Source organism: Caretta caretta, chromosome 6, assembly GCF_965140235.1.
Source record: "Caretta caretta isolate rCarCar2 chromosome 6, rCarCar1.hap1, whole genome shotgun sequence".
NCBI lineage: Eukaryota > Metazoa > Chordata > Testudines > Cheloniidae > Caretta > Caretta caretta.
The window spans coordinates 49,309,129-49,335,453 of record NC_134211.1 but is presented as its reverse complement, the minus strand read 5'-3'; the positions used below and the strand labels follow the sequence as shown (position 1 = coordinate 49,335,453).

General features: G+C 44.4%; 1 protein-coding gene across 1 annotated transcript in view; it reads left to right on the top strand.

Annotated features, from left to right (window-relative positions):
- FBXO3 (F-box protein 3) overlaps positions 1-24,534 on the top strand; it is a 61,182-nt gene extending 36,648 nt beyond the window's left edge. The window contains exons 11-12 of the transcript XR_007357340.2: positions 17,835-17,912; positions 24,433-24,534. The gene's annotated coding sequence lies outside the window, so the exon portion shown is untranslated. The remainder of the gene's footprint in view (positions 1-17,834; positions 17,913-24,432) is intronic.
- Positions 24,535-26,325: the final 1,791 nt, after the last annotated feature.

Below are 26,325 nucleotides of genomic sequence, written 5' to 3'. Positions count from 1 at the left end.
GCTGGACATCATAGAAGATTAGGGTTTGAAGAGACCTCATGAGGTTATCTAGTCAAAGCAGGACCAATCCCAACAAAATCATCCCAGCCAGGGCTTTGTCAAGCCGGGCTTTAAAAACCTCTAAAGAGGGAGGTTCCACCACCTCCCTAGGTAACCCATTCCAATGCTTCATCACCTTCCCAGTGAAATAGTTTTCCCTAATGTCCAACCTAGATCTCCCCCACTGCAACTTGAGACCATTCCTCCTTGTTCTGTCATCTGCCACCACTGAGAATAGCCTAGCTCCATCCTCTTTGAAATCCCCCTTCAGGTAGTTGAAGGCTGTTATCAAATCCCCCCTGCTCTTTTCTTTTGCAAACTAAATAATCCCAGTGTCCTCAGATTCTTCCCATAAATCATGTGCCCCAGCCCCGTAATCATTTTTGTTACTCTCCACTGGACTCTCTCCAATTTGTCCACATTCTTTCTGTAGTAGGCGGCCCAAAACTGCATGTAATACTCCAGATGTGGTCTCACCAGTGCCAAATAAAGGGGAATAACCACTTCCCTCTATCTGCTGGCAATGCTCCTACTAATGCAGCCTGCTAATATGTGGGGTGTTCCTTCTGTCAGTTAAATGATAGTTCTTCAGTTCTCTCTATAACTTCTGCATTATTAGATCATAAGGTGACCTTAACAGAGGCATGACATTTACAGTAAAAGGTTTGGAGTATGAATGCCTTTTGATATAGGTGAGGATATGTGGTCATGCAGTTGTTAATTGTTTGCCTGAATGGTTAGAATTTGGTATTCAGAACAGTGAATGATAAAGGGAATAATATAGTTCCAATTATATATGACTGGAATTCTATCCACAAATACTCTGAAGCTTGAGTTGTAGAATGTTTGTATTTTTAACCCTGGGATTGAATTGATGTACATTTTAGGGACACAATATGCTATTGGAAAGTTAGCAGCTTTCTGCGGGAGTGTGGCACGCAGTAGTTGCTATCTGCATGCATTCAGCAGGGATTCCTAGAAATTTTACTGAGAGCAGATCTTATGGTTTGAACTGATACTTCAGAATGCACTAAAAATCTATGTGCATACTCAGAATTTTCTTTTGAAATATCCTCTAGGAAAACAGCATTACTTAGTGGGAAGAGGAAAGACCGGAGTAAGCATTAGTGTTAACACAGAGTAACCATGCTCCTGACCCCCTTCCTGTAGCCATGGGAAGGAGTGCAGGGGGTGCTGCAGCATCCCCAGGTTTTATGCAGGGCCTCTGGCCCCAGGCCGGGGGCTCCACTCAGGTGCAGTGGTGGTTTTTTGGTGGTACCCAGAACGGCTCCAAGTCCTGCCCCCCTCCCCTCCTGCCCCGCCTAAGGCTGTGAGCTCTGGGTGAGAGTTTGGGAATTGGGTGCAGGAGGGGCTTTGAGTGCAGGCTCTGGAAGGGGGGCTGGGCTACAGTCAGGGGTTGGGGTGCAGGAGGAGTACAGGCTTTGGGAGGGAGTTTGGGTGCTGTGTGCAGGCTCTGGGCTGGGACAAGGGTTTGGGGTGCTGGGTGTGGGTTTGGGTGCAGGGCTGGGGATGAAGAGTTTGGAGGTGCAGCAGGCAGGCTGTCCTGGAGCTGGGGGCTAGGGAGGAGGACATGACCCTTACCCAAGCCCCCTGTGCCTGCTGCTCAGGAGGTCTAGCCAGGATAAGCCTTCCCCTCTCTCCCTCCCTCCTCGGAGTCAATGCGAGTCACCTGCGGGGTGGGGGCGCTGTCATGTTCCTCCTCCAGTGCTGCAGCTGCCTTAGCCTGCCCCCAGTATCGCTCCCTTGTAGCAGCCAGTGGCCAGTGAGAGAGCGCAGTGCAGAGATAGCTACCCGCTGCCCAGGACAGGCAGGGACGCTTGGGGGCAGCAGGTGGGGCCGGAGGAGAGACCCAGCCCTGAACATTGGTGGAGCCAGCCCCCCCCACCTCCCTGCCCTGAATTTGCTGGAGCCCGGGCACCAGGGGCCCATACAACTTGCCATCCCTGGCAACTTGCCCCAGGCCCTGCTCCCCTGACGCTGGCTCCGTGCTCAGGGCTTTACTCATGTCCTTCCACGTAGGACTTTGCTCTCGGGCACCTGGGGCTCGGGTTGTGTCCACTGGCCCCATGCCTGGGGCCCCACACCTGCCTACACCCCCTGCTCCCAGACCTCTGCTTCAGGGCCCCATGCCTGGTCCCATGGCAGGGGCTCTGCTCCTGGCTCCATACCTGCCCCTAGCTATGGCCACAGCCTCAGCCCCCTTACCCCTGTCCGGGTCCCCCGCTCTGAGAGACAGTCAATAGGTGCCAACTCTGTGGGTGCTCTGGGGCTGGAGTACGCATGGGGAAACCCACTGGTAGCCAAACTCCCCTCACCCCCCCCCGCCCCACCTCCTTCTCCTCCCCTGAGCATGCCTTGTCCCCACTTCTCTGCCTACCTCCCAGCCCTTCCTCCCAGCCGCAGCCAGACAGCTGTTTGGCACCCTGCTGGGGGGGGGGGGGAGGAGGAGCTGGAACCTGGTGGGCTCGGGGAGGAGGCGGGGCCGGGGTGGGGATTTGGGGAAGGGGTTGGAATGGGGGCAGAGTTGGGGCGGGGGTGGAGCCGGGGGCCGTGTGGGTGTCAAGCACCCAGGGGAAAGCGGGGAAGTGGGTGCCTAGAACCAAAAATGTTCCAGCACCACTGCTTCCTGGCTAATGGGACTGAGTGTGACCAAATAAAAGCAGGTAGCTGCAACTCTCATCAATGTCCGCATGACAGAAGAAGTTGCTGAGCATCAGAGAACGGGACCCCTAACGCAGCCCTATTCTAAATACTGGCTAATGTTGACATTGCCTAATGTTATGCTGGGATACTGGACTCAGTGTTGTGGAAGGGTACAGGGCACTGCGTGGTCAACTTTTAATTCTGTGTTTAAAGAAGTTTTGAGCAAGTAATTGTTCTAGTTTTTTGCCCAGCAAATTCCAATTTATGGGATTCCACTACTTTTCTTGGGGTGCTTTCCCTTAGCCTAAAATATTACACTATCAGCGTAAATTTTTATAGCTTAATTTCATCCTATTACTTGTAGTTATATCCTTGTGTACTAGGCTACATCTCCAGCCTTGATGTCTACACTTGTAGATGGCTAACTTGTTCATTATGTTGAATAGCTCTCAACCTTTCCAGACTATACCCCTTTCAGGATTCTGATTTGTCTTGCATACCCCCAAGTTTCACCTCACTTAAAAACTAGTTGCTTACACAGTCAGACATAAAAATACACATTTTTTACCATATAATTATAAAGTAAATTGGAATATAAATATTGTACTTACATCTCCTTGTGTAGTGTAGATAGAGCAGTATAAACATTTCATTCGGTATGAAATGTTAGTTTGTACTGACTTTGCTCATGCTTTTTATGTAGCCTGTTAAAATAGGCAAATATCTAGGTGAGTTGATGTACCCCCTGGAGACCTCTGGCTCTGTGTACCCTTAGGGATACCTGTACCCCTGATTGAGAACCACTCCATTATATCCTCTACAGGAATCTCTCAACCGTTAGGATTTCCCCCCTCACCTTTAAGATGTACTAACATCACCTATGAACTTCGTGTATTTGCTGTTCACTTTTTCGGCTCCTTAACCAAGATGCTGAATGTGAGTAAATGGAATAGTCCCAGGGCAGAGCAGGAGCTTCTAGAAGGGCTCCAACCCCAGCCCAAAGTCAAAATACCACTTCTCGAGTGCAGGTGCAAATTACAAGAGGCAGAGGAGGTGAAAAAAATATTCCCTAAGACTCATTGACAGCCTGGAAATAGGTGGCAAGGATTGAGGAAACCACATAAAGGGATCAGAACTACTCACTGAACCAAATAGCGGCGTACCCTGTTTGTTTAGTGTAGAGGGGGAAAGATAACCTCGCTTAAATAACATAAACACACGACTCTACTTAGCAAGCTCTAATGCAAACCATTACAAAAGAAAGGGAGAGCACAGGTCCTGATAGCACACACTGCGGAGTGACTTACCATGCGACGCGAGTGTGGGGAACTAAAGGGTGGGCTTTCTGCTCCTCTCCCTCTCATCTCACTTTCCCCATGTCAGAACAAAAGCCAACAGGGAAGCTGAGTGCTGCTGACGGAGCTAGAAGGGGCTGGCTTGGGAGAGCTTTCTCCAGCAGACGTGAATCTAGCAGGGAGGCAGAGTGAGCGGGGAGCTGGACAGGTGCAAGCTCAGAGCAGGTAGGAGGCTATTGGAGCGTACTGTAGTGCGGAGGAACTGCGGCGACCAGCGCTCTCAGGAGATGCATGCCGGCTGGAGGGCTGGATTGCGGGATGGGGGTAGGGGGTTGCTGCATCAACCCACAAGATCTGCTCTCCTTATTCCCCTCTGCCACCGGGGGCATGGATTGCTCTCCCCCCAGTGCAGAGGAAGAGGCTGTTTTACTGCTGGAGCAGAGCCTCCCCCTCCCTTGTCCCTTTTGCTGCTGAGCCGGCAACCTGCCCATATTTATTCCCCGCTTCTGGAGGGCCTAAGCCCCCTTTCCAAGGGAGGGATAGATTGCGGACTCCTCCCTCCCCTCAGCCGCCCCCGCTCTGCAGAGGGGTGAGGCGGGTGCAGAAGGGAGGCTGGAGGCGGTGGGGAGGTGGAGCGCGCGTGCCGCAGAGGCGCTGCGGCGGGGAGGACCTGCCTCCCGCTCGGGTCTGTGGCTAACCGGGGCTGCGGAGGGGCGCCTTGGGCCTGCGCGGGGAACAAGGGCCCTTGAAGAAAGTTCTCTGTGGGGAGGGGCTGAAGAGAGAGACCCGCACGGGGGAAAAGCTACCTCCGCTGCAGGGGAGCGGACATGGAGCCTGGCTCCCTGCCTCATCCACCTCCCTTCAAGCTAGCCACACTTTCCCTGAACTTCACCCTCATTCCACTGTCCCCCCTGTTCCCCACCCAGCCCCTCTGTCACCCCACTTCCTCCTCCCCCAGCCCCTTCCCTCACCTTCACCCTCATTCCACTGTCCTCCCTGTTCCCCACCCAGCCCCTCTGTCACCCCACTTCCTCCTCCCCCAGCCCCTTCCCTCACCTTCACCCTCATTCCACTGTCCTCCCTGTTCCCCACCCAGCCCCTCTGTCACCCCACTTCCTCCTCCCCCAGCCCCTTCCCTCACCTTCACCCTCATTCCACTGTCCTCCCTGTTCCCCACCCAGCCCCTCTGTCATAGAATCATAGAATATCAGGGTTGGAAGGGACCCCAGAAGGTCATCTAGTCCAACCCCCTGCTCGAAGCAGGACCAATTCCCAGTTAAATCATCCCAGCCAGGGCTTTGTCAAGCCTGACCTTAAAAACCTCTAAGGAAGGAGATTCTACCACCTCCCTAGGTAACGCATTCCAGTGTTTCACCACCCTCTTAGTGAAAAAGTTTTTCCTAATATCCAATCTAAACCTCCCCCACTGCAACTTGAGACCATTACTCCTCGTTCTGTCATCTGCTACCATTGAGAACAGTCTAGAGCCATCCTCTTTGGAACCCCCTTTCAGGTAGTTGAAAGCAGCTATCAAATCCCCCCTCATTCTTCTCTTCTGCAGGCTAAACAATCCCAGCTCCCTCAGCCTCTCCTCATAAGTCATGTGTTCCAGACCCCTAATCATTTTTGTTGCCCTTCGCTGGACTCTCTCCAATTTATCCACATCCTTCTTGTAGTGTGGGGCCCAAAACTGGACACAGTACTCCAGATGAGGCCTCACCAATGTCGAATAGAGGGGGACGATCACATCCCTCGATCTGCTCGCTATGCCCCTACTTATACATCCCAAAATGCCATTGGCCTTCTTGGCAACAAGGGCACACTGCTGACTCATATCCAGCTTCTCGTCCACTGTCACCCCTAGGTCCTTTTCCGCAGAACTGCTGCCTAGCCATTCGGTCCCTAGTCTGTAGCTGTGCATTGGGTTCTTCCGTCCTAAGTGCAGGACCCTGCACTTATCCTTATTGAACCTCATCAGATTTCTTTTGGCCCAATCCTCCAATTTGTCTAGGTCCTTCTGTATCCTATCCCTCCCCTCCAGCGTATCTACCACTCCTCCCAGTTTAGTATCATCCGCAAATTTGCTGAGAGTGCAATCCACACCATCCTCCAGATCATTTATGAAGATATTGAACAAAACCGGCCCCAGGACCGACCCTTGGGGCACTCCACTTGATACCGGCTGCCAACTAGACATGGAGCCATTGATCACTACCCGTTGAGCCCGACAATCTAGCCAGCTTTCTACCCACCTTATAGTGCATTCATCCAGCCCATACTTCCTTAACTTGCTGACAAAAATACTGTGGGAGACCGTGTCAAAAGCTTTGCTAAAGTCAAGAAACAATACATCCACTGCTTTCCCTTCATCCACAGAACCAGTAATCTCATCATAAAAGGCGATTAGATTAGTCAGGCATGACCTTCCCTTGGTGAATCCATGCTGGCTGTTCCTGATCACTTTCCTCTCATGCAAGTGCTTCAGAATTGATTCTTTGAGGACCTGCTCCATGATTTTTCCAGGGACTGAGGTGAGGCTGACTGGCCTATAGTTCCCAGGATCCTCCTTCTTCCCTTTTTTAAAGATTGGCACTACATTAGCCTTTTTCCAGTCATCCGGGACTTCCCCGGTTCGCCACGAGTTTTCAAAGATAATGGCCAATGGCTCTGCAATCACAGCCGCCAATTCCTTCAGCACTCTCGGATGCAACTCGTCCGGCCCCTTGGACTTGTGCACATCCAGCTTTTCTAAATAGTCCCTAACCACCTCTATCTCCACAGAGGGCTGGCCATCTCTTCCCCATTTTGCGATGCCCAGCGCAGCAGTCTGGGAGCTGACCTTGTTAGTGAAAACAGAGGCAAAAAAAGCATTGAGCACATTAGCTTTTTCCACATCCTCTGTCACTAGGTTGCCTCCTTCATTCAGTAAGGGGCCCACACTTTCCTTGGCTTTCTTCTTGTTGCCAACATACCTGAAGAAACCCTTCTTGTTACTCTTAACATCTCTGGCTAGCTGCAGCTCCAGGTGCGATTTGGCCCTCCTGATATCATTCCTGCATGCCCGAGCAATATTTTTATACTCTTCCCTGGTCATATGTCCAACCTTCCACTTCTTGTAAGCTTCTTTTTTATGTTTAAGATCCGCTAGGATTTCACCATTAAGCCACCATTAAGTCACCCCACTTCCTCCTCCCCCAGCCCCTTCCCTCACCTTCACCCTCATTCCACTGTCCTCCTTGTTCCCCACCCAGCCTCTCTGTCACCCCACTTGCTCCTCCCCAGCCCCTTCCCTCACCTTCACCCTCATTCCACTGTCCTCCCTGTTCCCCACCCAGCCCCCTGTTACCCCACTTTCTCCTCCCTCACCTTCACCCTCATTCCACTGTTCTCCTTGTTCCCCACCCAGCCTCTCTGTCACCCCACTTCCTCCTCTCCCAGCCCCTTCCCTCACCTTCACCCTCATTCCACTGTCCTCCTTGTTCCCCACCCAGCCTCTCTGTCACCCCACTTGCTCCTCCCCAGCCCCTTCCCTCACCTTCACCCTCATTCCACTGTCCCCCCGTTCCCCACCGAGCCTCTCTGTCACCCCACTTTCTCCTCCCTCAGCCCCTTCCCTCACCTTCACCCTCATTCCACTGTTCTCCCTTCTCCTCCACCCCTTCCCAATCCATCACCCCATCTCCTCTCTCATCTTCACACTCATTTCAGTGCCTTTTCTGTCCCATTCTACAGTCTCTCTTCTGAGGCATAAAGGAGCGATTCAGACACAGTTGTACGCGATTTGGGGTCCCCTTGAACTGACAGAGGGGGAGATACTCCCAGTGCTTAATTTGTAATTAAATTTTTTTACATTCATAACTGATGCAGCAAGCCCAGAGGTGCCAGGGCTATGGATAGAGCCCTGCGCGGAAACCAGATTTATATGTGCGGATATAAAGTGGATATCTGAGGAGCTGCAAGGCTCTACCAGGAACGGCAGATGAAAGCAGCCGCACTCAGGCTGCCACTCACAGGAGCCAGTGACCTGCATAGGCAGCTCCTCTGGTGTGGCTCTACTGCCCCCAGCCCCACCCACTGGAGTGAGTACCAGGCTCAGCGGCTTGCACACTCCTGGACTAGCACAACCAGGGACAGCTGTTGCTGAGCCTAGTGCCCCAGTGGGCAGGGCTGGGAGTGGTAAAGCCATGCCAGAGGAGCTGCCTACGCAGGGTGCTGGCTCCTGGACGCGGTGGCCTGATGTGAGGCTGCTTTTGCCACTGCTGTTCCTGGAAGAGTCCTGCTGTTCTTCAGATATCTGCTTTATAACTGCAGATATCTGCATCTGTGGATATAAAGCGGGTATCCGCACAGGGCTCTTTAGCTATTAACTGCCAAGCCTACAGGTGCTGGAGATCAGCCTTGGCAAGCCATGGCAGAAATTAAGCACCGGGTACTCCCACTCTTGATGTCGTACAAATTGTGGGTCATGCCCCCCTCCCCCACTATGGGGATATGGAGGAACTTCCAGGGGGCATGGGGGGGTGCAGGCCAGGCGGGGAGGGAGCACTACCCAGCCCTGTTCTACCCGCAGCTCAGCTCCCTGCCACTCGGCTCCACTCCTGGCCTCTACCCTCAGCCTAAGCCTCTGACGGGGCTCCACTCCTGGCCCTGGCGCCAGACTCAACCCCAGTTGTGGCCCCATTAGCCCCGGAGCCACAGCCCTGCTCCTGGCCCCAGCTCCCGGGGGGTGTGGACATGGGTAAGGGGCGGGGCCTGACCCTGAAGTCTGGGGATCACTGAAGTAGTAGGAGGGGTTGGCTGGATTGTGGGTGGGTATTTATGGCTGAGCAGGGCTCTCTCAAGTTATTCTTGTGGTAGGAGGGAGAACAATCTGAGTCCCACCACTGGGTCTCTTACTCCATATTTTCCTGCCTGACACCGATGAAGCATTGGCTCAGTGCTGCACTGTGCTACGTCTCTGTAGAAAATGGCCTATCTCTGAGCTGAGCAGTGAGAAGGCAGTGTCAGCAGCACTATCACACTGTGACGGGGTCTGGTGTGGTAAAAAAGCGAATTAATTTCTTTGGGACTTTGGGTTTCCCTGATACTGTTCCCACTGTGCTAATGGTCTTGCCAGTTTCCTGGCAGAGCCGTGATTTTCTGGAAGGTGGTGGTGGCGGGGGGGGGGGGGGGGGGGCGAGGTTAGGCTTAAAGGAAAATATCCCCAGACTATGACAGACAACGCAGAAGCTCGTTACTTTTCCCCAGATACTTATGACAAATGGCAGATGAAGCTGTTGGCACAAAGGGAGCAGAAACCATGTACAAGTCCCCTCTGTGGGAGGAAAAAGGCTAATATGCATTGTCCCCTGGGTGTCTTCAGGTAGCCTATGGTCTACAGGCAGCTGGTACAAGTTAGAGCAGCCATGAGACTGCTCTCATCTGGGCTGCGGCAGAGACACATGGAATCCTAATTAGTTGCTGGTTCTCAGCTTATGATCTTTATCTATATATGTGTGTCTTCCATTCTCCCTGACCTGCACTGCCTTGGGAAGCTGTGTGTGGAGGGGAGCAGTCCTTCACTATGCACTTTCTTAGGCTCAGGCTCAGACTCAGCCAGTCAAGCTCCTGTATTGCCATCCTTGGGGCTCCCACAGCCCAGAAGGTAAGTCCTTTACCTCCTTGCTGTAGTGATGAGACTGAGTCAAACATTTCAGTTAAAAAAAATCACAGTGTGCACTGAGGGAACAGCTCTTCATTTATCAGATACAGCGTTTTCTTGATAGGTACTCTTGAGGGCCACAATTTAGAGCTCTGTGAGTGACAGATGGCAGCCACTGATATAAAAAAAGGGAGGGTCATGCTGCTGCTGAGAAGAATGCTCAGGGCTATCAGTTTCTCTATGGTCAAACTGGGGGAGCTTGTAATCTAGGACTTTTTCTTTTGGGAGGTGTCTCTTCTCTCTCTTCCCCCACTCCCCTCAGCAAGTTTGAATCATTCTTCTTACAGAAATTATTGTGCTGAAAGACAGGTCCTTTGATTTTTTTCAGGATACCTATCTGAAAACCTTCTTAGGGCTTGGCACTGTATGCAGACAAACAAACAGGGACCAGTCAGTGATCGGCTGCTTTAAATAGAAAACCTAGTGTAGTTATTGTGGAACGCCTAAGAACGCCTTGATGCCAACTGGAAAAGGGTTTACTGTTCTGTAACAGCAACTCTTATCGGGCTTGACAAACTCACTACATCTAACACTTTGTTTTCATAATATTTATCTATAAAGAATGTTGTTTGAGATCTTAAAGGAAAGTCAAGATCATGCTGATTGTTCATATTATTGTGAAATGTATGTACTGATTATATTTAAGAAGACATGTATATGTACTGAAAATATATCCTTATTGTTCGTATCAAGGTGTTACTCCTCAGCAGAGGTGAAAAACTGGTTTTGGCAGACAGAGGAATGTATATTCACATGTCTGCCTAGGTTCATATGTAGAGTAAGCATTTGCATTTCAAGTCAACATGAGGATATGAAGACAACTTGCAGCCAACACATTGGAGAACAAACAATGCTGGGGGGGGGGAGGGGAAGGAGCTGTTCTCCTGACTCTGGGGTGAAAAGACTGAATTATGGGAAATGTAAGGAGAAGCAAAAAGCCATGTTGGTATCCATTTGCTGAGGAATTCCCTATTAGGGCATGTGGATATTCATGAAAATTTGGATCCTGGTTTTGACTGAAAACCAGCTGCTCTGTCAAAGACACTGAATCCTTGGGAGAAGATCTACTTTATTAAATAAGAATGGTAACCATTCATAAGTGTAGACCTACCACTTTATTTTATGTTTTGTTTCATGTGTAACCAGTTCTGTTTCCACTCATTATCCTTTTTCAGTATCTCTTAAATCTTAATCTTTGTGAATAAATTTATGCTTGCTTTTACTGTACATGTATTTCAGTGCTGAAATGTTATAAAGGACCTTGTATTAGTCAAGCTGTGTGTACACTGTCTCTTTGGAGGTAGTTTACTTGGCAGTTATTGTGAGTGCCAGTAGTGACTGGGACTGGATATTGCAGGGAGTGCTCCAAGGACTCAGGGGTTGGTGTACTTGGTACTAGCCTATACTGAAATGGCAAGGTCTGTGGAGCTGTGGAAGACAGTGCTTGTGCGGCCAGAGGCTGTTGGTTTCAGGGAGCTGATCCACAGCAGGCACAGACAAGACTGCTTCACACTAAGGGCAGGTAGTGGTGAGATGCCTCACAACCCTGGTTACCCCTGGGGAGCATCACGTTGGTGTAGTCATGGCAAGGATTTACACACAGTTGTCTGGTTAGCGAACAATCACAATCCAAGCACTGAAAAATTAGATTCTGAGAGATTCACAAGGGAGAAGGTTGGGAACCAAAAAAAAGGTTAGTTTATTATTTTGTTTTGTTTGCTTATTTCGGGTAAGAGAAATACAGCAAAAGAAGGTGTAAGATGAGTAAACATAATAGACCACCGAAAGAACATGACGGCAAAGACACAGCTCTCAGTGAGACAGCCATGTAACTCTCACTGGCTGAGATGGAGATACAGACTTCGCAGAGAGCAGACCTAACCAAAAACCTAGAAATAGCAGAGAAGGAATAATAAATGGTACTGGAGGATGGAAAACGTGCAGCCCCAGAGAGAGGAAGAAGCAGTCCGCTAGAGAGCCCTGAAAGCTGAGAAGCAGAAAAGGTAGCAGAAACGACTGACCATCAGTGAGCATGGAGCTAAGAAGCAGAAGCATGAGGTGGGGGAGCATGAACCCAAGGTGCAGGAGAGATTGAAAACCCTCAAGCAGTGATCAGCCCTCCCCAAAGGTCACCCGACTGGGGCAAACTGTCCCCTACATACAGAGAAACAGATGGTGTTGAAAAATATCTCACCACTTTTGAAAGAATTTGCAAATTGCATAAGATTCCAAAAGATAAGAGGGTTCTCCTGCTTATCTCAGAGCTCTCAGGAGAAGTGTTGCATATGTTTAGTGAGATGGAGATGGGAGATGCTTTGAAATATGGTGGATTTTCAAAAACTGTGTTGCAAAGTTTCAAATCACCCTTGAAGTGTATTAAAATTCAGGAATCTCAAAAAGCATAAGATGAATCCTAGCGAATATGTGTATAAAATATGTGATTCAGTGAAAAAAGTGGGCAAAAGGGAAAAGCGGTAGAGAATTGTGACCCGTTATTTGACCTCTTTGCAAAGGAACATTTCCTGAATATATGCTCAAAAAAATCAAGGTGCCCATTTGGGATAAATCCCTTAGCACGGAACAAGAGGCAGCAAATTTTGCTTTTTCCTATGTACAAGCCAGAGCATCCAGTGAATGCAAACCCCAGAGAGAAGATCAGAAGCCCAGGGTAAAGAGAGAGAGTCTCTGTCTTATCCCTGACAAAAGCAAGGGTGGTGGAGAGTCCCCACAACTGATCCCCTCTGGGTAATCATAATTACAGGCCTCAATCACAGGAGGACAGTCCAAGAAAGTGTTACTCATATGGCTGCACTAAGCACATGAGAAAAGATTGCCCTAAGCCAGGGGAATCCAAATACAAACCCCTGTCACTCCAAGTTAATGCACCTGCTGCCTTAGACTTGGGAACCAGGAGGCTCCCTGAAGGGGCCCCAGTGAATTTTGTAAGGTCTGATCCATTGGAGATTGTTAAAGAGTTTATCGAAGATGCCAAGGCTAATGGCAAATCTACCAAGGCTGGTGAGCTACTGGTGCCCAGATTTCTCTGGTCAGAACAAATCTGGTTAGGGAAGCTGGTATGCTCCCTGGAAAAAATGTAAGACTCCTTGCATTAGGAAAATTTGAAATTACTGTGCCTTGAGCTTAAATAGAACAGGAATGGGAAGATATACAAGGTACTCTAAATGTTGGCATACTGGATAGCATTGCAGCAGATGTGTTGATTGGACACAGACAACATATCATTACCAAAGTACTATGGACTGTGTTAATGTAATAACCCTAGCAAAAAGGAATATAGCTCTTGTCTCAGAAGTGAACTGTGAGGGTAAAAAAGCAGCTGTGGGGAAGGGGAAATCTCCTGCCCCTATTCAGCAGAAAATAGCAGTGTCTCTCCTGGAATGAGGTGGAAGGAGTCCCTCCCTACACCTGAGACAGCTATTAGGGCTATCAGAAGCCAGGAATTCACAACAGAGCAGAAAATAGACCCCTCCTTAGAGAGCTTAAGGGAAATCATTCTAAAATGACTTGTCCAGGGTCAAACAGTGAGTCACTGGCAGTGCAGAGGCTATCACCAAAGGGTACTGATTACCAGTTCTCTACTTTCACCATATTTAAAAGCATAATTTCTTTGTCAAGCTACTGATTTTTTCCTGTTGTGACTTTGACTAAGAAGCTTGTGACACTATATGCAAAGCTTGTATTGAATATGCTCTTGCTGCAGCCACTTGACAACATACTTAAGAAGGAATAAATAAACAGATTTGTTAGATGTCCTGTTTGTTTGTGTGTTTTGTTTTTTTTTGCTACGGAGAGAGAACATCTACTAAGGGCATGGCTACACTTTCAGATGTAGAGAGATGGGAGTTAAACCAGCCTTCGGAGACCACAGCAGTGTTTACACTGTCAGCTGCAAGTGCACTGGCATGGCCACATTAGCAGCTCTTGCAACCCACAAAGAGCAGTGCATTGTGGTAGCTATCCCAGTGTGCAAGTGGCTGTAACATGCTTTTCAAATGGGATGGGGGGTGGAGAGTGACAGGGAGTGTTCTGTGTGTATGTGCGGGGAGAGACAGTGTGTTTTGAGGGGCAGAGAGTAAGTTCAGACAGCAGCAGACCTCCTCCCCCCCACACACACTCAAACAGCAGCATTCCACACTAATGGTTTGCTTTGTCCCGGAGCAGATAAGCATTCTGGCTGTCAGAAACAGAGCTTTGAAAGGGGTATCCACATGCCTGCAGCAGAGTTCAAAACAATGAGAAGAGTGGCCACTTGGCTTCAGGGGATTCTGAGACGTTTCTGAAGGCTAATCACAGCACCGTAATGCACAGGTAATGCAACACCTCGTCCACACTGATGCGGGCCTTTCAGCGGGGGCGCAGCAAGCTTTATACTTCTCGTGGAGGTGGATTACCAGAAGTGCTCCAGCTGCAGAGTCCAGGTGCTCTACATGCCTTGCAATGTGGACATCTCAGGAGCTAGGGTGCCTGGGGCTGCCTTAAAGCGCTCTAACTTGCAAGTGTAGCCAAGCCCTAAATCCAAGTAGTTGGAATTTTTTAGTGAAATGGATAGTTTTCCAGTATCTTTGTTTTAATTTTGTAGAGCAGCTGCTGATGGCAGACTTTCAGAACGCACTAACAAAGGTGCTTCTGTACAAAATGATCTTTCAATTTTGCGTTTTGTGAAATAAGGTATATGGCATTTTAGTGGGTTTTTTAAAATGTATTTACATTTTTTAGAAAATGGAAAAATAAAATGCTGCTTAGTTTTTACTGCAAGACTGTGATTTTAGTACAGTATTGCTGTCTGGAAAGGAAGTGCATGGTTATGTATCACTTGGCACAGTGTTTGTTGCAACAGTTTGAAATAAGCCCTTGTTTTTCTTTTCTCCTGATTATATTGTCTTCTGTGCCTTTTTTTTCCTGCTTTTAAGATTTGTGACTCATGCATAATTTTTGACCAATTATTTAGATTTAGAAAACTCTTTTTTTTGGCTTCTTCTCTATGGCAGTGATTTCTGAAACTGAGACCTAGGAGAACAAGGGAGGTTAGTGTTTTGTGACATGTTGCTATCCTCAACAGATATTCAAGATCAAGAGAGTCTTTTCAAAGTCAATTCTTCCAGCTCAAAAATAATGCATGGCTGGCTTTGATAGATTACATCTGACATTTTCAAAGAAACCCTATCTTTGTGGTTTTTATGCGTTCCCTCTTAGAGGGGAACAGATTCTACTGCACATTTTTAGGGAAGCTCAACATTGTTTTGTTTGTTTTTGTGTTTGGTTGTTTTACTGAATTTATTGTAGTGTACAGTTCCTAGTACACCTGTGGAACTGACTGGCACCAGACCGTTGACGGCAAAAGTTTAGTAGGATTCCAAAAAGACATTTATTTAATATATGTAAGAAGCATATCTACAATTGTATTAGATATGATAGCTTTATAAGGGCTACAAACCCTCCACATTTTAGACTTAAGCCAGCCACCAGCTCCATGGGTTTAGGAAGAAATTTCCTCTGAAATAGGCTATTACATAATTGTATTCATAAAACGGTCTTTTCATAGACATGTGGTATTGGCTGCTATCTAGCATCCTGTTTCTGAACAAATAGATCTCTGAACTAATCTGATATAGGAGCTGCTATGTAACATAACTAAATATTACATACTATATCTAAATCCTAGAACTTTTGTAGCTCGATCTATGGACTGTGTATTAATTATATTGATTACTTAAGAAACTCTGAGGTTTGAGAGGTTCTTGTCCAAAGATCAGGCCCCATATTATTAAAATTACTGTTTAGTTGGGAACCCCGATGCAACACTCACACTTTAGGAGCCTTTCTGTATTTACAATAGTTTATTAATACATTTCGCAAAGTCACAAACACTATAACCCAGTATGGTAGATAGAGGTAATATAGAATGTACATCTGAACATCCATATACTCACACTGTCCCTTGCAAAACAACTGGAAATGTAGGCCATTATCTTCCTCATCACCATCACCTTCCTCATGATCACCACTGGCCATCATTCAAGGGCTACATCTGTTTCCCCCCGTACAAAGGCTGGGATACAACTTTTATAATACGTTACGCTGACACCACTTTGTCTAATGTATATTCAGTAGGTTTCTCCCCTCTTTATTTGTATTTCCTCACCCTACTAATGTTGGAGTGCCCTTCTCCTAAAGGTTAGTATATTAATGATCCCAACTTATTATCATATATGTCAGTTCATTGCCATGGCACTCTTGTGATCAGACATCTGCAGATGTGTCTATCCTAAAATATCCAAAAGCTGATGTTAGCTCATGTTCCTGGGGTTGTTATGGACAAACTTCCCCTTAACACCCTATTCCCAGTTCCCCAAAACTTAGGCGTGACCACTGGGACATTTATCTATGCCAAAGTTCATAGGCCTCAAGCCTTATGTGAACTGCTGAAGCCAATATCTTACAGGATACAGGCCTGTAGGTTCCTTGCATTACTGCTGAATAAAATAAGTGCTAATACTAGCTATGTGGACTACACTTTCAATCAAGTGCCTTGCATAATGACAGGTTTCAGAGTAGCAGCCGTGTTAGTCTGTATCCGCAAAAAGAAAAGGAGTACTTGTGGGAACTTAGACTAACAAATTTATTTGAGCATAAGCTGATATATGCATTTCCACTGCATGCATTCCGATGAAGTCAGCTGTAGCTCACGAAAGCTCATGCTCAAATAAATTTGTTAGTCTCTAAGGTGCCACAAGTACTCCTTTTCTTTTTACTTTCAATCAAGAGAATTATACGTCCACTTAAATTATTAAATGCAAAAAATCTGCATTAATGCAACTTTTATGTTGCAGTTTCAAATCACAAAAAGTCACAAAATCCAAAATTAAGATTACAGTAGAGACATTACCTTGGCCACACTGTATTTCATTTTCTGTAGTCTTTATGGTATGTAATTTATGATTTATATATGTGTCCCGCAAAACAGGAATAGAAAACAGTGTATGTGTAGTATGGCCTAGATACTGATACTGGAACCTTGCCTTTTTATTTTCTCACATTGTATTTTTTTTAACTGTGCAGTCTTAATATTGCACAAATGCATTTTTTTAATTTAATTTTTTTTGTGTGTGTAAATATCCTTAGTGTGTACAGTAGGAATCTATTTACAAGACTTTAATTAAGCACTCACTCAAATGGAGGGAGTTTGACAATCTTCTTGTAGGAGGGATGAAAGGACATGGAGGGTCATAAAATATACGATTCTAATTGCAAAATTATGTCTCTGGTTTGCCCTTTGCAGATGCCTGGATATACTGTGCCAAGTTCATCCATGTTATAACTCCATTGGTTTTGGCAAAGTTTCCTCAGGGATAGATTTGTGCAGCTGCCCCCAGATTCCCACTTTTGTTTTTTGGGTATTGTACTGAGCTTTAAAAGCCTGTTTATGAAATTGTGCCTTTAGAAAAGATGATATATGCTCCTAAAGAAGTGCCTGGGCTTCTGCTCTGTGACTTTGGCTGTTCGAGTATAACAGCTTGAGACAAAGAGGTAGGGAGAGTTGTGCTACAAAAAGGAATTGCATTGTGCTCCAACAGAAAAGTCTAGTATGGGTTGGGTGGGCTATTAAGCATAGAAAAATAAACAAAAAATAGGAAACACAGAGAACAGAAATCAGTAAATCAGGCATGTCTGTGAGCTGCCTCATGGTGACACTGTGATCTAGTGTTCCTTTCCTAGATAGCTGCCACATCCATATGTAGTATCCAATAATTCTTTGCAGATGCGATATCTTAAGTACTTTGCAAACATTAAGGAACTTGTCCAAAGCCTTCTGATATCAATAAGCTTTGTATCAAATACCAGTGAATTACCCTTCATTACGTCCCTTCTGTAAGGTAGGTGAGTATTATCCCCATTTGACAGATGAGGAAACCTGAGCACATAGAAGTTATGTGATTTACCCAATGCCATAGAAATAGTCTGTTGGGATCAAGATTAGAATTTGGGAGTTCCTGACTCCTGATGCATGTGTTCAGACTACTAGACCTTACTCTTTTGTAATCAAAACTTTCTCTGGTTTTAAATATTATAAACTAAGGTATATGTAACCATTTTTCATTTATTCTTGCTTCCAGATTCTGGAAGAAACATGAACAAAATGAATTGTATCCTGTTCACTGTCTTCATTGTTCTGATTGCTTATTGCAGTTCTGGTAAGTGTCCTGGAGGTTCTGCGTTAACACTTTTCTTACATACATACCAATGTCACATTAAACAGGTGCACAGTGTGGTCATGGATAGAATTTGTCATTATAGACACAAACTGGGGGGGAAGCAGTGCAGTTTATATAAATGTACAGCATTTCAGTGTCACTTTCTGCGGTGAGGGCAGGTTCAGGGGTGGAGGTAGATTTCTGTAACAGAATGTTTTCAAGCTGAAGCAAGAATGCAGGCATACAGTGAACGTCCCATAGCAGTATAGGAACAAAATATTCTGTTTCATTGATATAGTATCAGCAGAAGGTAGCCAGGGGACAAAGGGATAAAAACTGGAAATATTTAGTAGAAGCAGATTTAAAATTTTCATAGGATAAGTTTTCAGATGTGTAGACAACTACAATGTTGCCATCAGGAGGATGGTGTGGTAAAATTTGCTAAAGAAATCTCATGGATCATCCATTGGGGAGGTCAAGATTAAATTTTTATTTAAAAATCTTAATTGTGAATTTAAAAAATGTTAAACTTATTTTTAAAAGAGGCTTTTCATAGTTGTCTGTCTCAGTGTGTGAACTGGATATGGGTTATTTTTAAAGAGGGTAGGACTTGCACTTTTCCTGCTCCAGTCTTCCTGGCCCTTCCCATCCTTTTCCTTCTTGCTTGATTTTCTCTCTTTTCCTTTGACAGCTTATGGAAAGGAAATTTGGGTTTTGGCTTTTGTTTTGTTTTGTCCCCCAAGAAGGATTTGGGGGTGGGGAGGGAGCAGCGGGTCACATGGTACCTGTGAGGAGGATGGCTGCCCAGTCTCAGACCTCCTCACTCAAAACATATCAATTCATCTTTAATCATTACTTTCCTGGAAAACTGGCAATAAGTTTCTGTCTTAAAGTTTAAATTAATCCCATGGATAAATTTCAAACTGTTGAATATGGATGCCAATGGAGAAATGAGAGACAACAAAAGACCTAGGCCTGAATCACTTAAGCAACTGAAAGGAGAGACTACACGGCCAGGACCCAGCAGGACCTAGCCTAGAATATTACAGCACTGAAAGAATTCCTCACAGACAGACTGGATTCAATCTCAAAAGATTTTCGTGGCCTCTCTAAAGATACATGTGATGTAAAACCCCATATAACTCATATGGAAAATGAGCTACAAAAAACTGCCATTGAAACCAGGGAAATTAAAGAAGGAACTTTCTCCTTAAAGCTTAGACTAGAGAAACTGGAAGAAAAATAGGATGTCTAAGTTCTGGTCTACACTAGGGGAGGGATCGATCTAAGTTACGCAACTTCAGCTATGTGAATAGCGTAGCTGAAGTCGACATACTTAGATCTACTTACAGCAGGGTCTTCACTGTGGTAAGTTGACAGCTGACCCTCTCCCATCAACTCTGCCTGCGCCTCTTGCCCTAGTGGAGTACCAGAGTTGACAGGAGAGTGCTTGGCGATGTGATAAATCGACCCCTGCTGGATTGATTGCTGCCCATTGATCCAGCAGGTAATGTAGACAAGCCCTACGGCTCTCACAGACACAACCTTTGCCTCTTGGGCATTGCTGAGGGTCTAGTGGAGAAGGATATTATCAGCTTTCTTCAGAAACTGCTCCCTGACATACTTAAATTGGATGGACAGCTGCTCCTTTTAGATACTGAAAGAGCTCATCAAAGGCCTGGTGCTAGACAATGAGAGTCTGACAAGCCCAAACCCATCATCTTTAAGCTGCTGAAGTTCAATGATAAAGTAATGTTAATGAATGGTGCCAGAAAAGCTGAAATCCTTGTGTACAAAGGCCACAGGATTTCTCTTTTTCCTGTCTTGCATGACTGTCTCATAAGCAAACTAGGGAAATATAGCCTAGCTGGAGCTACTATAAGGTGGGTGCATAACTGGTTGGAAAAGCGTTCCCAGAGAGTACACAAGTGGTTCACAATTAAGCTGGAAGGGCAAATTGGTCCTGGGTCTGGTTCTGTTCAATATCTTCATAAATGATTTAGATAATGGCATTGAGAGTACACATATAAAGTTTGCAGACCACACAAACCTGGTTTCAAGTGCTTTGGAAGATAAGATTAAAATTCAAAAGGATCTGGACAAACTGAAGAAATGATCTGAGGTAACTAGGATGAAATTAAATGAAGACAAAAGCAAAGTACTCCACTTAGGAGTACAAAATGGGAAATGACTGCCTAGGAAGAAGTACTGTGGAAAGGGACCTGGAAGTTATGTTAGATCACAAGCTAAATATGAGTCAACAGTGTAACACTACTGCAAAAAAAGTGAACATCATTATGGGATGTATCAGAAGGAGTGTTGTAAGCAAGACACGAGAAGTAATTCTTCCACTCTACTCTGCACTGATAAATCTCAGCTGGAGTATTGTGTCCAGTTCTGGGCACCACATTTCAGGAAAAATATAGACAAATTGGAGAAAGTCCAGAGGAAAACAACAAAAATGATTAAAGGTCTAGAAAATATGAGGAAAGACTGAAAAAATGGGTTTGTTTAATTTGAAGAAAAGAAGACTGAGGGGGGCCATAATAGTTTTCAAGTATGTAAAAGCTTGCTGCAAGGAGGGTGAAAAATTGTTCTCGTTCACCTCTGAGGATAGGACAAGAAATAAGGGGCTTAAATTGCAGCAAGGGAGGTTTAGGTTGGACATTCGGAAAAGCTTCCTGTCAGGGTAGGTAAGCACTGGAACAAATTGCCTAGGAAGGTTGTGGAATCTCCATCATTGGAGGTTTTTAAGAACAGGTTAGAGAAACACCTATCGGGAATGGTCTAGTTAATGTATAGTCCTGCCTTGAGTGCAGGGGACTGGACTAGATGACGTGTTGTGGTCTCTTCCAGTCCTACACTTCTATGATTTCTATATACATAATCAATTTAAGCAATTCTATCAAACTTTATATAAATCAGACAACTAATTTAACTCTAATACATTTGATCATTTTACTGAAGGCCTACCTTTTAATACCCTAAGTTAAATTTTGTTTTTAATCTGATGGGTTCGGTCACAGAGACCCCCTTGGGACTGTCACCTGACGTGCTGAATTTACCTCTGAGCCCCAAAGCTGCAGTCTTTAACCAAAAACTGCTCAGCAGGTCACCTATCTCCAGCACCCAGACACCCAGTTCCCAGTGGGATCCAAACCCCAAATAAAGCCATTTACTCTGTATAAAGCTTATACAGGGTAAACTCATAAATTGTCCACCCTCTATAACACTGATAGCAATATGCACAGTTGTTTGCTCCCCCAGGTATTAATCACTTACTCTGGGTTAATTAATAAACAAAAGTGATTTTATTAAGTATAAAAAGTAGGATTTAAGTAATAACAGACAGAACAAAGTAAGTCACCAAGCAAAATAAAGCAAAAACATGCAAGTCTAAGCCTAATACATTAAGAAACTGATACAGGTAATATCTCACACTCGGAGATGTTCCAATAAGCTTCTTTCACAAACTAGACTCCTTCCTAGTCTGGGCCCAATTCCTTCTCTTGCTGCAGTCCTTGTTAGTTCCAGCTCAGGTGGTAACTAGGGGTTTTCTCATGACTGGCAGCCCCCTTTGTCCTGTTCCACCCTCTTTTATAGCTTTGGTCCAAGGCGGGAGTCTTATCTCTCTGGATCCCCACCCCTCCTTCTAAATGGAAAAGTACCAGAACTAAGATGGATTCCAGCATCATGTGACATGGTCACATGTGCTGTGAAACCCCAGCCTCCGTTCTTCCTGGGCTGACTCACAGGAAGGCTTGCAAGTAAACAGAGCCATTTACAACCAATTGTCCCCGAGTCAATGGGAGCCATCAAGATTCTAAACCACCATCAATGGCCCACACTTTGCATAATTACAATAGGACCTCAGAACCATACTTCATATTCCTAGTTTCAGATACAAGAATGATACATTCATACAAATGGGATGAATACACAAGAGACCTTTTGCATAAAGCATATTCCAGTTACATTATATTCACACTCATAAGCATATTTCCATAAAACATTATGGAGTGCAAGGTCACATATGGACAAAGCTATCACAAGAAATCAAACATGTTATAAAAATGTGAATTCTAGCAAGGCCCCTGGGATGGATGGCTTTCTGTTAGATTTCTACAAAACATTTTATAATCAGGTATCTTCTATTTTTTTCAAAGGTCTTCACTGAAACATTCCAAAAAGGAACCATGTCTCATGACATGAGAGCTACTTTAATATTAAGAAGAACAAAGGTGGTTGCAACTGTGGTAACTTCCACCCCATATCTCTGTTGAACACAGATAGCACAATAATTGTAAAAATTTTAGCAACACAACTGAACACTATCATCCCATCAATTATACACACAGATCAGGTGGGTTTCATTGAAGGAAGACTGGCTGCTGATGATACAAGAAAAAATAGCTCACTTGATCCAGCAAGCTCAGATGTCAGATTTTCCCCACATATCACCTTATCTCTAGGTGCAGAGAAAGCCATTGATAGGGTTGAATGGCCTCATCTAATGGCTGTTCTAAAAAATTTGGATTTTGACCAATATTCCTGAATTGGGTCAGTGTATTACACAACTCTCCCCTTGCTTCATTATCAACTAATGGAATTACTTCTCTCACATTTCAACTATAAAAAGACATATGACAGGACTGTCTTCTCCTGCCCCTCCTTTTTAATCTCTCTCTCGAACCGCTGGCAATGTACATAGGTCAGCACTTAGTCATTGAAGGTATGACTATAAACAGGAAAGAATACTAAACCAGTTTATATGCTGATGGCATTTTTGTACTATTGAATGTAGTTGATATTTTTTGAAAGATCTCTGGTTTTTGCATTAACTGGAATAAATCACAAACAATGGATATATCCAAAAGACCGTATTCTTCTCAGTTTCAGCATTTTGCATTTCAAATGTGCAAGGTAATCACTTATTCAGGTGTTAAATTTGTCCTAATTTTCCCAAAATTGTTTTTATAAACTATATGTTAAAAGAAATTTCCAAGGACATGGAAAAGTGGTGTCCCCTCCCTCTATCTTTATCAGGGAGAATAGAAATAGCCAAAATGAATATTTGCCCAAGAATGACTTTATCCTTAGTCTGTTACCTTTCAAGATCTTCCCCTTGCTCTTTGCTCAAATAAATAGGCTTATCATGCAACTTATATGGAATAAAAAAACAATCTTGCTTGTCACACAAGATCCTTGTTGTACCAGTATGGATAACCCGTGCCTCAGGATTAAGGCCTACTCCATGCTTAAAATGATTTTGATAGCAAAAGGATTAACAAAAATTAAAGATATAATGCAAGACGATAGACTGGCCTCCTTCAATTACATGTGTAACAAATATCGGCTACTGCTGTCTCACAGTTCCTTCTCTCCGTGGCTCTGCTCAAGGATTCATGCAAGGATTGGGGAAAATAGGTCTGTTTCAAAGAAGGTTTCACCTGAAGCACACTTGTTATACAAAAACAAATGCACTTGAGCCAAGATTTTCAAAAAAGGATGTCATTATCATCTGTTTTTTTCTAGTTTTAAAATGGTAACTAGAAACATTCATTTTTGTCATAGTATGAGGGGTTATAGCTGTTTTAGGGTACAGCCTAAAGATGGGATCACACACATTTGAGCAAGTCTGATATTACATTTAGCAGGAGGCAGCGATGGACAGACACATATTTGCTTCTTTGAAAAAAATCAGTAGCATATATTTCAGTGGGAACATAGAATGAGATGGGAGCAAGAAGGGTAAAGGAAAAAAGAGCATAAGAGACAACGAAGTTAATGATGTGGGAAGATGAGGGAGGTGGATGCTAATGGTTAGGATTAGGACAGATATTCTAGAATGTTGAAGATTTATGAGAACAGAGATGAGTGGGGGGGGGGAAGGAATAAGAAATTAGAGCATGAGATACAAGGAGGTTAAGGATAGGAAGGGAGTGTGCTAACAGTCAGGATTAGGAAAAGATGTCACCAGCATGGTGTTGAAGATTTATGAGAACATGCATAGTTCACGACAGGGGAAAAAAGTAGGAAGAGAGTCAGTTCATGGAACAGAAGAGGTAAAATGATGGAAAGAAAGAAGGGTTGAGGGGTGGGGCAAGAAGCAATGAGAGGGAAAGGACAAAGAGCCTGATTAAAAGGATAAGCAGTTCTGCATCAATGTCACCAGTAAAACAAAGATGTAGGAAACTCAGGTTAATATCCCTGGGGTAGTAAAGCTTAAGGCTCAGTCTGTGCATTGCAGCAGTTGGACGCAGTCCCAATTTGCTTTATTTAAATGCAGCTGCTGTTTCCCTGAACTTGGGCTGATAAATTAAGAGACTCATAAATAATTTGCGGCCTAAGAGGCTCTTGCAGTACTTAAAAAAGAACAGTCTTTTTTTTTTTTTATTTGAGGATTTGAAATGGTTTGGTCTAACAGATATTGAAAAGTCCTTCATTATGAGCATTTTGAATTTGTATTAGGAAAGCTGCTGGTTCCTATGTAATGATAAAATATTATTTTCGTGTTTAGGATATGCCCTGAAGTGTTACATCTGTGCAAATAGTCCTTCATTGTGTTCAACCAATGCTACTTGCACCCATGGAGATGATAGTTGCTTACAGATCAGGTTTGGTATGTATACTATCCCACAGAATAAAATAAATACAGAAAAATTAACTCATTCAAAGTCTGTGCATTTCCAGTCTGGAAATGTCAAACTCCGGTTTGTTAATATAGTTCAGGTTTGTTAATGTAGTCCATTTGAATTACATGCTGAGAATGATCATCAGTACACTTTGTTTTTTTGAGCACCTGATGAAGATAACTAGTGGTTTGTGTATCTGATATACAACATTTGTCATATATCCAGGTACATAAAAAAGTCAAATTGAAGTAGTCCAAGTGAATGAATTAACAGCAAGGCAGCATAAGACTGTAGTGGATAAAGTGCACTTCACATAATTTGTTCTCAGCATAAATATACTTCACTTAAAATAAACTTATGGTTGAAAAATTCAGAACAATCAAAGCATATTTCAAAAAATGAACCAATTTTTCTGACCCCAGAATGTCATATCCACTTATCTCTTTCAAAAATTGTCATGAGCACCCAGAACATTGGGTGCATGCTTTATTATTGCAGAATAGTAAAAAGCCAAATATATATAATCTATCATAGGAGTTATTGACCTGAAAACATGAATCTGCCTGGAGAAACAAAGTTTTTCCATGTGTTGAATGCCAAGTGTGGATGACATAAACATTGCACTTATTCTTCACCTTTTCTAAGAATCAGCAAAGAAATATCAAGGAATGAGGAACTGTAGGAAACCTCATAGGAGAAAAATCTGTTTTCTGGTCTTAATCATATATTTTCCATTATATGGCTTATACTTCCTGGTAGTAAGGAAATGCTAAGAGGCACTGAGAAGCAGTAAGTGGTTCAGTTGGCATGGATTTGAGCTCTTATAAATGATATTCCTTCAGAAGAGAGAGGACTGTTGAGAGAGAATGTTCTTTCTGAGAAAGAAGCGCAGAACTGAAGCAGCTGGCCAGACTGTATAGAACTATATACTCAGTAAGTGAGCTATCACTGTGGGCTTGATTGAAGCAAGCTAACCTGGAGTTTTGTTATTTCTTTAAGCATAAACTAAAGGAAGCCAGTGACTAGAAGTTTCTTTTGGACGTGGATTTATTCCACGCCTAACTTTTTAAAGGGACAGAATTGTTGGGGTAAACAACCTACCTTGTCAGAGATCTCACACTGCCCAAACCAAACGGTGGCTTTGCCTCTTGCAATTTGTAGGTTGGGATTCCTACAAGAATGGCTGGGAGATCATATGGTGAGCTGTAAATGGAGCCTTTAACTTAGGGCTTGTCTACATGAGAGAGTTGCATTATTTTAACTGAAAGTGAGATTTTAAATTGATTCAGTTAAACTGATTCAAAAGACTGTGTGGAAACTCTTGTATTCATTTAAGAAAACTAAAATTGAAATAAGCCATTCTTAAATCAATACTATACAGAGTTTCCATGTATCCTTTTGCATCAGTTGAACATCTCACTTTTTTAAATTAGTGCAACTTTCTCATGTAGACAACACCTAACTCCTTTTGTAAAATAAATGACTGCCAAACTTAAATATGTTTCTACTATCTTTAGATTCCACCACACACACTCCCTCTTCCTCACCCCCATTTCATTCTTCATTTCCAAAATAGGGACTGACTATGGTGTCTTGTGATAATGGGGAATCTTTAAATGCCCCCAGTTCTGTCACTTTCAAAATGTATTGAAGCTGCAAGCTCGTGAATCCATGAGCATGAAGGAAACTTCACTGGCACAACTAGAAAAGGAGACTATTCTATGTAGTGTTTTCATTGAACTGTAGACTCTGTGATGAGAACTGAGCACAAACTGGGC